The following is a 14,157-nucleotide window of genomic DNA, read 5'->3' as shown; positions in this document are numbered from 1 at the left end:
GCACTGATTTTAAAATGTTTTAAAAGTTAGAATATTTATAAAACTATCCTGAAACAGGAAAAGTGTTACTCTGTTTGAGACTAATAATTTTAGCTTTATCAATTTATGAAATTTATATCTTTATCTGGGAAGTATTTGTTATATACATGGAAGAGACAAAACGTCCTTCCTAATGAAGGAACATAATTAAAGCAGCTTTTACTTTTGCCTGGATTCATACATATCTACTTTGTTGATTTCTGCCTGTGTTTATGAAATGATCTATAGATATAAAACCAAACACTAGCATTTAGAACTCAAACCATACTTATGTGTGGCTGATACAACAAACATGTCTTGGCAGAAAAAACAGTAACTTAATGGAGAGTATATCAGAAGAAAGATAACAGACTAACATCGATGATGATAACATTCATAAAAGAATGTAAATAATTCACTATTAAATATTTTAAAATTAAGTACTATTCTGAGTGAAGTTTAGAAAGAACCAATGTGCATTTCTATAGAATATACTGCCTATCGGCTGAAGGGAGTTCTGACATTTTTTCCAAAAGGTTGGAGTTTTTATTTAACCTAAACTATACTAAATAATTTCAAATCTATGTTATACATTACTTTTTTAGATCTTTATTACTTAATTGATGAAACATAATGAGCTACTCTACAGGTAAAGAAAGGACTTAAAACTTTTCCCAGTTAGATATGATAATCTACCCACATAAAAAATATAGAACTTGAATTTTATAAAACTAAAATATCCTCCATAGCATCAGTTTTGATATAATGCCCTCCATGTAAACTGTTTTAAAAGCTTAAAAACTGAACAAAATATAAATTGATAAGTAAATGAAAATATATATTTGAAAAGTCTATGTTAGAGAAACCAGCCACACAGAATCTACAGGGCTATCTATAAAATTACCAGTGCTATAAACTAAACAGTTGACTGCTCGTCTTATGTCTTATATCTTTTTTTGTTGTTGTTTTAAAATAATTTTTCTGTCACTAAAAATATTATCAATCCAATGAGATTTAAAATTCTTCAGAGGATAAATTTAACTAATAGCACATGGAGTAAAAATCTACCCAAAATGCACCTTTCCTGACCTTTCCAATGAGTGGTCACCACTCACAAGTAATGAGACAAAAGTCAAACAACGAATTAGTACAATTAAAAGTCATACTTTTAACATGTGTTGAGAGTTACAAATGTGCATACATATATACACACATTCAAAAATTAAAAGTTTTTCAAATGATTTTGATTTCTTTTTGTATTCATTTTCCTTTACATAAAGAAATCTTTGATAACCCTATATTGGAATATATGAATAGCAGCCTCTAGTTACATCTTGTATGAAGATGGAACAGTAGTAGCTATGTAAGCAGGCTAAGTTGCTTCAGTTGTGGTCTGACTCTGCGATCCTATGGACTATAGACTGCCAGGCACCTCTGTCCAGGCAAGAATACTGGGGTAGGATGCCAGTCCCTCAAAATTATATGTTAAAATTAAAATCCTATTTCTGGAAGAAAAATGATTTTGTCTGTATATACTGCCAGTGAAGAAACTGGGTTTAAAATTTTTTTTAACTCCACTTCATATTGGGAAAGCGTTTCTCAATTTTATAGAAAAAAAGGAGAACTCCAGGGTTTAGACCTGACTAGGGCTACTGTTCTCAATAACTGAGACAAATAACGTAGAGAAATATGCAAACCTTGCAGAGTGAAGGAAGTGAAGAAATAAAGAATGAAATGCCTGTGTGGACACTCAGGTGCCTGCATCCAGCAGCGAGCTGAAGAAGTGGGCCTGAGCTGGGCAAGAGAGGTCAGAGCTGGACAAGGGGGTGGGCAGTATCAGCTAGAATGCATATGTAAAAGTATACTGAGCCAGAGTTTACCAAGTTTAAAGGGGAGAGAAAGAGATTCTATGATGAAGTACAGAAAAGAAGGGCTGGGGAGGATGAGAAAATAAAAACAAAAAAGAACATGGAATCCCTAAGGTAAGGAGTTTTAACAAGGAAAGACTGATCAACAATTTGAAATACAGCAACAAGGTCCAGTACGACAAGTGCTGACAAGTGGACTGGATGTGGTATTATTGAGGTCACTGATGTTTCTGCCAGAGCAATTTCAGTAAAGTGGGGGTAAGCCAGCTTTAGACTTAGGAGTAAACAGACACATTGCCCTAAGTGCGTAGGACTATAAGCTTTCAAGGATCTACAAGAATGTCTGAGAGCTGAAAATTAAAATCAATTTTTAATTAACTACATATAAATTTAACATTATTAATTGTTAAGTGTTGTATTTAAACATTTCATTCCATTTAAAAACAATTTTTATGTTGGATTTTTTTACTTCACAAAAATTCCTAAGTAAGCATAATGACTGCCAAGAAATCATAATCCATCACAAGTAAGCCACTTATTGCAAGATGACTTCAAAAGCCAAAGCATAAAAATCTTTCAAGATAATTAGCCCTGTTGAATCAGTGATGTGGATCCATTTTATAGATTCAAATGAGATAGGGTAAGTTAAGACCTCCAAGCAGAGCTTTTATGGCCTTGGTGACTAGAGCTTCAGGGGACTCTAAAACTTGGCTAGGGCTTCCCAGGTGACTCAGTGGTAAAAACAAATCTGCCTGCCAACACAGGGGACAGGGGTTCAATCCCTGATTTGGGAGGATCCCCTGGAGAAAGAAATGGCAACACTAGTATTTTTGCCTGGGAAATCCCATAGACAGAGGAGTCCGGAGGGCTACAGTCCATGGAGTTGCAAAAAGTCGGACACAACTTAGCAACTATAAACAACAACAAAGCTTGGCTAAGAAAGAAAGAGAACTTAAAGGAAAATACAGGATACAGGAAGAAGTTACAGGCTGAGGAGAAAGTTGCAGACTGATGATACAACACAAAGAAGGCATGGAAAAAAGTGCTGAAGGACATACAAGTGTATGGGATTAAAACCACTCATGTGCACAGGTTCTGATTAGCACAGAAGAAATGGCTAGGTACAGATTTAGATGAATTTACAGGTTTGCAGTGAAAGTTAGGGCTTCCCTGGTGGCTCAGATGGTAAAGAACCCACCTGCCAATACAGGAGACATGAGAGGCATGGGTTCGATCCCTGGGTTGGGAAGATCCCCCGGAGGAGGGCATGGCAATCCACTCCAGAATTCTTGCCTGAAGAATCCCCATGGAGAGAAGAGCCTGGCGGGCTACAGTCCATGGGGTCACAAAGAGTCGACTGAACGACTAAGCACAGCACAGAAAAAATTAAGATAATTTGTGTTTGAGCCCTACAATTATTTTGTTTTAAAGAAAGAGATAAGGTGGTTTGCTTAAAGTGCAGGGAATAAGACAGGGGAGGGGATTTAAGAAGAGAAGTAAAGACTGGAAACCTAGGTAAAGAATTAGCATGGTATTTTCAAGTATGTCCTTTTACGCAGTTCTTCAATCACTGCAAGCTTGTGAGGACATTCCATTTTTATAGTAAAGAAACCTAAACTCTAGTTATATAGACAAAATTGCCTATTTGAAGTCTTTTTCAACTATGTTAAAGATCTCACATTACCTAATTATGATCATAATCTTGCCAAATGTTTACCGGTGATGTTTTTGATCTTGCAGTATGTCACAGAACCAAGACCTAGCCATCTCTCTCTCCCCAGAAGCACTGAACATCTATCTCGCAATCTCTAGTCCTGCTCAGGATTCAGGAAAAAAGCAGAGCCTAATTCTTAAAAGTGGAGAGAAAAAAGAATCTATAAAAGGAGTGAATCACTATGAAATACACCTGAAACTAATACAATATTATAAATCAACTATACTTCAATTAAAAACTGAAGGGAAGACTCTGTGCCACAAAACTGCAATGATTTCTGAGCATAGTTAGGTACCTACAAGATTTTAGAGTACTACAGTTTGCGTTCAAAAGCCCAATCTGGACAAATATTCCTGAGATAAACCTACATCAACAAAAGTGAGGCATCTCCCAACTGTGTGTTTAGGGATACTTAAGTATATAGATGGGCTTCCCTGGTGGCTCAGACGGTAAAGCGTTTGTCTGCAATGCAGGAGACCAGGTTTGATCCCTGGGTTGGGAAGATCCCCTGGAGAAGGAAATGGCAACCCACTCCAGTGTTCTCACCTGGAGAATCCCAGGGACGGGGGAGCCTGGTGGGCTGCCGCCTATAGGGTCGCACAGAGTCGGACACGACTGAAGCAGCAGCAGCAAGTATATAGATAAAACAGGGACTGGTCAGTAAAATTAAGATCATAATGACAATTCTGAAAAGCAAGAACAAGTAGTCACTAGGTTTTCCCCTTTAATTAGAAAAGGTCAGTGAAATGGATTTAAGATGTCCAAAGAGTAATGCCCCCACTTCAGTTTTCAAGCCTTTGGCAATCAGCTTCAAACTCCAGAAGAGATTCTGAAATCCAGGAACTGGATTCTATATTTAGAAATCTCCTCTGAGCCCACAAGTGACACTATGTAAGAGAGAGGATCCCAAGCTCACTCTTTGTCTTGTTTAGCCTATCTGGAGGATCTCACATTACGCAGGCCACCCACGTGTAGTTGACATCTTCGCCTGCAGTTTCTCTGACATACTACATGCTCGGAGGTCTCCTCTTGTTTTGGGTAACCTATTCCCTTCTTCCTTCCAACATTAATTCCCTCCTAGAGATTGTTTGTTTGGCTTGCTCTTCTTTCTCTAAACTTATCTCCCTCTGATTGATGCATTCTTCTGGACTAAACCATCTAAGTTAACGGCCTTCAAATCCATACTTACAGCCCTCACCTCTAGCCCATGATTCAGCTCCACAGATGCAGTCTGGAAGAGCCTGGGGAGGGTGGTGAACAACTGATAGGTTTTCCTCCTGTCTACCATGTAGCCATTTTTTGGCTCCCATGCTAAAAATTCTATAATCACTCCATACTATTTTATACAGACTATTACATAAAAAAAAATTGGTCATGGTATCCTTTTAATTGAGAGCTGGAAGATTTAGTGTGATTATGCTCCCCAGCGTGTCTGCCTGCTTGTATTGGATCAGTCCAAAAAAACTGAGTTAGGGCATGTAATTCCTCCTCAGGCATTGTTGTAATTTATTCTATTAGAATTACATTCCACACAAACAAAGTTACATAGCTTCTGCCATATCAAATACTGACTTAGAAGTAAAGGAGAAAGGAATACTGGGTAGTTGAAGTAATGAGGCCATGTAAATCCAAACCTCTTAGTGTATCCTCACAGAAACCAATACAGAACAGCAAAAAGAACAAATAAAACTCAGGTCTTTAACAAATCCCAACTTGTAATTACATGTAAAAAGAAGAAAATCAGAATCTCAGTGTGCATTCTCCCATGTTCTAGATCTAAGCTTTATTGAACAGCAAGGGGAATTTAGGAAAAACTGAACAGAACAGAGAAGAGCTAGGATCAGGTCAAAAACTGATTTAAAACTACCACCACAAAGAGAAAGCCCATCCTATGAGTGAAAATACTGAAAAGCTTAGCATAGAATAGAGTACAGATTTTAAAGTGCACAGGACAGAAGGTGGTATTTTAGCAAGTTAATAGTTTAAAGGGAAAAGAAGACTAAAAGGAAAGAAAGCTACCAGTCCTAAAGCATCAATCCTGTACACAGACATGTAGAAACATATAGTCTTACTCTATTGTCAAAAAAACAATTTTTTAATTGATGTCATAAACTCAAACAATTCACCTGAGAAAATATCACCTCAAAAAATTAAATAGCAAAGTGTAAGAAAACTGTAATATAACATTCTAAATGGAATTAGTATCTCCAAACAAGCATTTGGAGACACAAAGAAAAACTTGACCTAGATCAGTATAACACAATAAGAATGATATTTGATTTTTACCTGCAGTTCCTGGCACAGAGCTCCTAAAACCCCTGGAAATTCCCAAACAAAGGAAGAAGTGAAGTTGCTCTGTCGTGTACAACTCTGCGATCCCATTGACTGTAGCCTTCCAGGCTCCTCCGAGCATGGCATTTTCCAGGTAAAAGTACTGGAATGGGCTGCCATTTCCTTCTCCAGCAGATCTTCCTGACCCAGGGATCAAACCCAGGTCTTCCACATTGCGGGCAGATGCTTTAACCTCTGAGCCACCAGGGAAGCCCGAATAAAGGAATGTATTTGTTTATAAGGACTCCCTCTGGAGCACACCTGAGGTTATGCTAATAAGGTGACTTAAGATGGAGTCCTTACATAGTCTCATGTGACTAAAGGGATGGAATTTTCAGCCCGATCCACTGAATACCCAGAGAAGAGGAAGGGCTGGAAATAAAGTTCTATAAACCTATTGAACAAGATTTGATGAGCTTACTGTTGAAAGTATTGGCAAGGATGGGAACCACAGTGCATCACTGGTGGAAATGCAAATTGGTGTAGCCACTATGGAAAACAGTAGAGAGGTTCCTCAAAAATTTTAAAATAGAATACCATACGATCGAACAATTTCAGTGCTGGATTTTTATCTGAAGGAAACCAAAACATTAACATGAAAAGATATATGTATCCCCATGTTCCTCACAGCGTTATTTACAATAGTCAAAATATGGAAGCAACCAAAGTGTCCATCAACAGATGAAAGGATAAAGAAACTGTGGCATATGAATACAATGGAATATTATTCAGCCATAAGAGAAGAATGAAACTGTGCCAACTGCAACAATATAGATAAACAAAAACCAAACAAGCTTACAGAAACAGAAAACAGAGATTAGTGGTTGCCAGAGTCAGCAGATATGAGAACTGAATGAACTGTTCTGTTTTTTCTTTTCTTTAAATGTAAATAAAATAAAGGGAATAAAAGCATTACAAAACTTATAAGACCAAAGGCAACCACTAAAACAAAGCAAAAAAACTTACTTAAATATAATTTTTTAAATAAAAGAGCAAAAAATCAAAATACAACACAAAATATATCACATACAGGAACAATAAACACAACATAAGGCAGAATAATCATAACAAAATACAACAGACTTGCTACCAAGTGTATTTTTCTCAAGAAATATGAATAAGTTAAAGCTTCCCTGGTGGATCAGTTGGTAAAGAATGTGCCTGCAATGCAGGAAACCCATTTGATTCCTGGGTGGGGAAAATCTCCTGGAGAAAGAAATTGCAACCCACTCCAGTATTCTTGCCTGGAAAATACCATGGACAGAGGAGCCTGGCAGGCTAGAGTCTATGGGGTCACAAAGAGTTGGACATAAGTAAGCAACAAACTGACTGTGAGCTCACTGTGGCTCAGATCATGAACTCCTTATTGCCAAATTCAGACTTAAATTAAAGATAGAAGGGAAAACCACTAGACCATTCAGGTATGACCTAAATCAAATCCCTTATGATTATACAGTGGAAGTGAGAAATAGATTTAAGGGTCTAGATCTGATAGATAGAGTGCCTGATGAACTATGGAATGAGGTTTGTGACACTGTACAGGAGACAGGGATGAAGACCATTCCCATAGAAAAGAAATGCAAAAAAGCAAAATGGCTGTCTGGGAGGCCTTACAAATAGCTGTGAAAAGAAGAGAAATGAAAAGTAAAGGAGAAAAGGAAAGATATAAGCATCTGAATGCAGAGTTCCAAAGAATAGTAAGAAGAGATAAGAAAGCCTTCCTCAGTGATCAGTGCAAAGAGACAGAGGAAAACAATAGAATGGGAACGACTAGAGATCTCCTTAAGAAAATTAGAGATATCAAGGGAACGTTTTATGCAAAGATGGGCTCGATAAAGGACAGAAATGGTATGGACCTAACAGAAGCAGAAGATATTAAGAAGAAGTGGCAAGAATACACAGAAGAACTGTACAAAAAAGATCTCACGACCAAGATAATCACGATGGTGTGATCACTCACCTAGAGCCAGACATCCTGGAATGTGAATTCAAGTGGGCCTTAGAAAGCATCACTACGAACAAAGCTCGTGGAGGTGATGGAATTCCAGTTGAGCTATTCCAAATCCTGAAAGATGATGCTGTGAAAGTGCTGCACTCAATATGCCAGCAAATTTGGACAACTCAGCAGTGGGCACAGGACTGGAAAAGGTCAGTTTTCATTCCAATCCCAAAGAAAGGCAATGCCAAAGAATCTTCAAACTACCACGCATTTGCACTCATCACATATGCTAGTGAAGTAATGCTCAAAATTCTCCAAGCCAGGCTTCAGCAATACATGAACCATGAACTTCCATATGTTCAAGCTGGTTTTAGAAAAGGCAGAGGAACCAGAGATCAAATTGCCAACATCTGCTGGATCATCGAAAAAGCAAGAGAGTTCCAGAAAAACATCTATTTCTGCTTGATTGACAATGCCAAAGTCTTTGACTGTGTGGATCACAATAAACTGTGGAATATTCTGAAAGAGATGGGAGTACCCAACCATCTGACCTGCCTCTTGAGAAATTTGTATGCAGGTCAGGAAGCAAGAGTTAGAACTGGACATGGAACAACAGACTGGTTCCAAATAGGAAAAGGAGTACGTCAAGGCTGTATATTGTCACCCTGTTTATTTAACTTCTATGCAGAGTACATCATGAGAAACGCTGGACTGGAAGAAACACAAGCTGGAATCAAGATTGCCGGGAGAAATATCAATAACCTCAGATATGCAGATGACACCACCCTTATGGCAGAAAGTGAAGAGGAACTCAAAAGCCTCTTGATGAAAGTGAAAGTGGAGAGTGAAAAAGTTGGCTTAAAGCTCAACATTCAGAAAATGAAGATCATGGCATCCGGTGCCATCACTTCATGAGAAATAGATGGGGAAACAGTGGAAACAGTGTCAGACTTTTTTTTGTTGGGCTCCAAAATCACTGTAGATGGTGACTGCAGCCATGAAATTAAAAGACGCTTACTCCTTGGAAGGAACGTTATGATCAACCTAGATAGCATGTTCAAGAGCAGAGACATTACTTTGCCAACAAAAGTCCGTCTAGTCAAGGCTATGGTTTTTCCAGTGGTCATGTGTGGATGCAAGAGTTGGACTATGAAGAAAGCTGAGTGCTGAAGAATTGATGCTTTTGAACTGTGGTGTTGGAGAAGACCCTTGAGAGTCCCTTGGACCACAAGGAGATCCAACCAGTCCCTTCTGAAGGAGATCAGCCCTGGGATTTCTTTGGAAAGAATGATGCTAAAGCTGAAACTCCAGTACTTTGGCCACCTCTTGCGAAGAGCTGACTCATTGGAAAAGACTCTGATACTGGGAGGGATTGGGGGCAGGAGGAGAAGGGGACGACAGAGGATGAGATGGCTGGATGGCATCACCAACTCGATGGACGTGAGTTTAAGTGAACTCCGGGAGTTGGTGATGGACAGGGAGGCCTGGCGTGCTGCAACACACGGGGTCGCAAAGAGTCGGACACGACTGAGCAACTGAACTGAACTCAACTGAAGCAACAAACTAAACTTGCATATTATAACAAAAAGATTTTTTATTTAGTTCACTGAGCAAAACCCAAATATATGCTCTATACGAGAGCCATACCAAAAACAACATGGATCAAAAAAGCTAAAAGTACAGAAAAAGGTATCTGGAAGATGGAAACAATATGAAAGCAGGAGCAATGATATCAATAAGTGATAAACTGTAATTAAAACTAAAAGCAATTAACTGTGTCAAAGTTAGACTCTCTTTTATGTTAAAAGTTTCAGTTCACTAAATGTATATTATAAATATCTATGCACCAAATAATACAGCATATGTCCTTATGAAGTCAAATCTAAAATAGATTCAGGGAGACATAGATAGAGGCCCACTGATAATAGGATTTTTAAATATTCCACTCTTGGTACAAAACAGATTACGTGAACTAGGAGTAAGAAAGGATACTGATGATCCAAATAACATAATTACTTAGCAGAGCTTATGGTTATAAGGTGGCACTAGTGGTAAAGAACCTGCTTGCCAACGCAGGAGATATAAGAGACCTGCTATCAATCCCTGGGTCAGGAAGATCCGCTGGAGGAGGGCATGGCAACCCACTCCAGTATTCTTGCCCAGAAAATCCCATGGACAGAGGAGCCTGGTGGGCCACAGTCATTAAGATCACAAAGTTGGACACAACTGAAGCAACCTGGCATGCACATATGCATAGTTATATATTTAAATTTACAAAGTGAAAGCAGAGATTAAACCTTCTCAACTGCATATGTAACATCCAAAAAATTGACCTTTTATTAGGTTCCCCCCCTTAAAACAGAATGACTAAAACATAGTATTCTCTGATCACAATGCAATAAAACTAGAAATTATTCACAAATTTTCAAAAATTAAAAAGTATTCTCATATGGGAATTAAATAACTTCCTTCTAAATAACTCTTGGAAGAAACATGAAACACAAATAGAAGTTACATATTTTTTAACAATAATGAAAATATACGTATCAGAATTCATGGGTTACAAATGAAATAAAAACTAGAAGAAAATTCATATTATTAAACACTTTATTAACATGATGAAAGAATAAAAATAAGTAAATTCTCAGTTCAAACCATGGAAAAGAACAAAGTAAGCCCAAAGAAAGTACCAAGAAGGAAATAAAGGCAATAATTAATGAGGTACTGAATAGAAAAACAATAGTTCTCATTAACAAATCAAAATTTTGTATGCTTAAGAAAAAAATAACAAAATAAACATACCATTAGATAAGTTAAAGTAGAAATCACAAATATACAAAATCAAAAATAATAGAGAAATATCACTGAATCAGAAGAAATGAAAAAGTCATGACACTATAGACATTTATATAAATAAATGTGAAAACCCATAAGCAGAGGATAATTTCCTAAACTGATCACATTAGAGACAGGAAGTTTAAAGAGAAAAATTCCCATAGAATAAATAGAGTTATCAGGAAGTACTCCACAAAAAGACCCATGCCCAGATGGTTTCACAAAGAAAGTCTATCAAAGCTGCAAAAACCAAATATCCTCTATATTGCAAAAACTGTTCAGAAGCTTAAAAAATGTAGAAAAACTTAAATCCCTACATAAACCCTGTGTGGTGTGGGTCCAGAATTAGGGGTATGATTAGAGATATGCATATGATTAGCAACACATATAGGCCAAAATCACCTCTGAATATTGATATAAAAGTTCTAAATAAAGTACTACCAGACAAAATCCAACAAAATATCTTGTTCTATGTGTAAGAAAATGATATACAAAGAATAGGAGAGATGTGGTCTAAGAATGCAAGGCTGATTTGATCCATTAATAAAACACATCACACAAATAGCTCAAAAAAGAAAAATCATGATCATCTCCATAGATGCTGAAAAAGCCTTTAACAAATCTTAAGACCCATTCCTGATTCTAAAAAAAAACACTCAACAAAACAAGCATCAATGAATACTTTCTTAGCATGATAAATATACACTTTGTTTTAAAGTCAGCATCCTTCTTTAAACAGGGAAACAGAGGTATTTTCACTAAACACATGAATTAAGACATTCTCTTTAACACTTGTCTTCCCTGATAGCTCAGTTGGTAAAGAATCCGCCTGCAATGCAGGAGACCCAGATTCAATTCCTGGGTTGGGAAGATCCTCTGGAGAAGGGATAGGCTACCCACTCCAGTATTCTTGGGCTTCCTTTGTGGCTCAGCTGGTAAAGAATCCACCTGCAATGTGGGAGACCTGGGTTCGATTCCTGGTTGGGAAGATATCCTGGAGAAGGGAATGGCTACCCACTCCAGTATTTCAGCTTGGAGAATTCCATGGACTATATAGTCCATGGGGTCACAGAGAGTCAGAAACAACTGAGTAACTTTCACTTTCACTTCAGTTCAGTCGCTCAGTCCTGTCTGACTCGTTGTGACCCCATGAACCACAGCACGCCAGACCTCCCTGTCCATCACCAACTCCTGGAGTTTACTCAAACTCACGTCCATTCTGTTGGTGATGCCATCCAACCATCTCATTTTCTGTCGTCCTCTTCTCCTCCTGCCCTCAATCCCTCCCAGCATCAGAGTCTTTTCCAATGAGTCAGTTTTTCGCATCAGGTGGCAAAGTATTGGAGTTTCAGCTTCAGCATCAGTCCTTCCAATGAATATTCAGGACCTGATTTCCATTAGGATGGACTGGCTGGATCTCCTTGCAGTCCAAGGGACTCTCAAGAGTCTTCTCCAACACCACAGACCAAAAGCATCAATTCTTCAGCGCTCAGCTTTCTTTACAGTCCAACTCTCACATCCATACATGACTACTGGAAAAACCATAACTTTGACTTGATGGACCTTTGTCGGCAAAATAATGTCTCTGCTTTTTAATAACTGTCTAGGTTGGTCATAACTTTTCTTCCAAGGAGCAAAGGTCTTTCAGTTTCATGGCTGCAGTCACCATCTGCAGTGATTTTGGAGCCCAAAAAACTAAAATCTGCCACTGTTTCCACTGTTTCCCCATCTATTTGCCATGAAGTGGTGGGACCAGATGCCATGATCTTTGTTTTCTGAATGCTGAGTCTTAAGTCAACTTTTTCACTCTCCTCTTTCTCTATCATCAAGGGGCTCTTTAGTCCTTCACTTTCTGCCATAAGGGTGGTGTCATCTGCATATCTGAGGTTATTCATATTTCTCCTGGCAATCTTGATTCCAGCATGTGCTTCATCCATCCAAACGCTTCATCATGAGCATTTCTCATGATGCACTCTGCACATAAGTTAAATAGGCACAGTGACAATACACAGCCTTGACGAACTCCTTTTCCTATTTGGAACCAGTCTGTTGTTCCATGTCCAGTTCTAACTGTTGCTTCCTGACCTGCATACAGATTTCTCAAGAGGCAGGTCAGGTGGTCTGGTATTCCCATTTCTTTAAGAATTTTCCACAGTTTGTTGTGATCCACACAGTCAAAGGCTTTGGCATAGTCAATAAAGCAGAAATAGATGTTTTTCTGGAGCTCTCTTGTTATTCGATGATCCAACAAATGTTGGCAATTTGATCTCTGGTTCCTCTGCTTTTCTAAAACCAGCTTGAATATATGGAAGTTCATGGTTCACTTATTGCTGAAGCCTGGCCTGGAGAATTTTGAGCATTACTTTACTAACATGTGAGAGGAGTGCAAATGTGTGGTAGTTTGAAGATTCTTTGGCATTGCCTTTCTTTGGGATTGGAATGAAAACGGACCTTTTCCAGTCCTGTGGCCACTGCTGAGTTGTCCAAATTTGCTGGCATATTGAGTGCAGCACTTTCACAGCATCATCTTTTAGGATTTGAAGTAGCACAACTGGAATTCCATCACCTCCACTAGCTTTGTTTGTAGTGAGGCTTCCTAAGGCCCACTTGACTTCACATTCCAGGATGTCTGGCTCTAGGTGAGTGATCACACCATTGTGACTATCTGGGTCATGAAGATATTTTTTGTATAATTCTTCTGTGTATTCTTGCCACCTCTTCTTAGTATCTTCTGCTTCTGTTAGGTCTGTACCATTTCTGTCCTTTATTGTGCCCATCTTTGCATGAATTGTTCCTTTGGTATCTCTAATTTTCTTGAAGAGATCTCTAGTCTTTCCCATTCTATTGTTTTCCTCTATTTCTTTGCACTGATCAGTGAGGAAGGCTTTCTTATCTCTCCTTGCTATTCTTTGGAACTCTGCATTCAAATGGGTATATCTTTCCTTTTCTCCTTTGCCTTTCACTTCTCTTCTTTTCAGAGCTATTTGTAAGGCCGCCTCAGACAACCATTTTGCCTTTTTGTATTTCTTTTTCTTGGGGATGGTCTTGATCCCTGCCTCCTATACAATGTCAAGAACCTCTGCCTATAGTTCTTCAGGCACTCTATCAGATCTACTCCCTTGAATCTATTTGTCACTTCCACTGTGTAATCATAAGGGATTTGATTTAGGTCCTACCTGAATGGTCTAGTGGTTTCCCCTATTTTCTTCAATTTATGTCTGAATTTCACTTCACTATAACACTATTTAACACTGTAATAGAGGTATCTGTCAAGGCAATCAGAGAAATCAATTAGGGGCATCAGAACCTGAAGATGTAAAACTATATTTATAGATGTTATGATTATGAACTTGGAAACCCCTAAAGAATCAATGATCCTTAGATGGTAGAGAAACAGGCACTCTCAAACACTATTGCTTGGAATGGAAACTGGAATATTCCTCATGGGTAGG

At 38.3% G+C, this 14,157-nt stretch overlaps 1 protein-coding gene across 1 annotated transcript in view; it reads right to left on the bottom strand.

Annotated features, from left to right (window-relative positions):
* PEX7 (peroxisomal biogenesis factor 7) overlaps positions 1-14,157 on the bottom strand; it is a 78,824-nt gene that overhangs the window by 32,860 nt on the left and 31,807 nt on the right. The gene's annotated exons all lie outside the window — the stretch shown is intronic.

The sequence above is a fragment of the Bos indicus genome, chromosome 9, assembly GCF_029378745.1.
Source record: "Bos indicus isolate NIAB-ARS_2022 breed Sahiwal x Tharparkar chromosome 9, NIAB-ARS_B.indTharparkar_mat_pri_1.0, whole genome shotgun sequence".
In the NCBI taxonomy this organism is placed as follows: domain Eukaryota; kingdom Metazoa; phylum Chordata; class Mammalia; order Artiodactyla; family Bovidae; genus Bos; species Bos indicus.
This window is presented reverse-complemented; position numbering and strand designations above follow the sequence as displayed.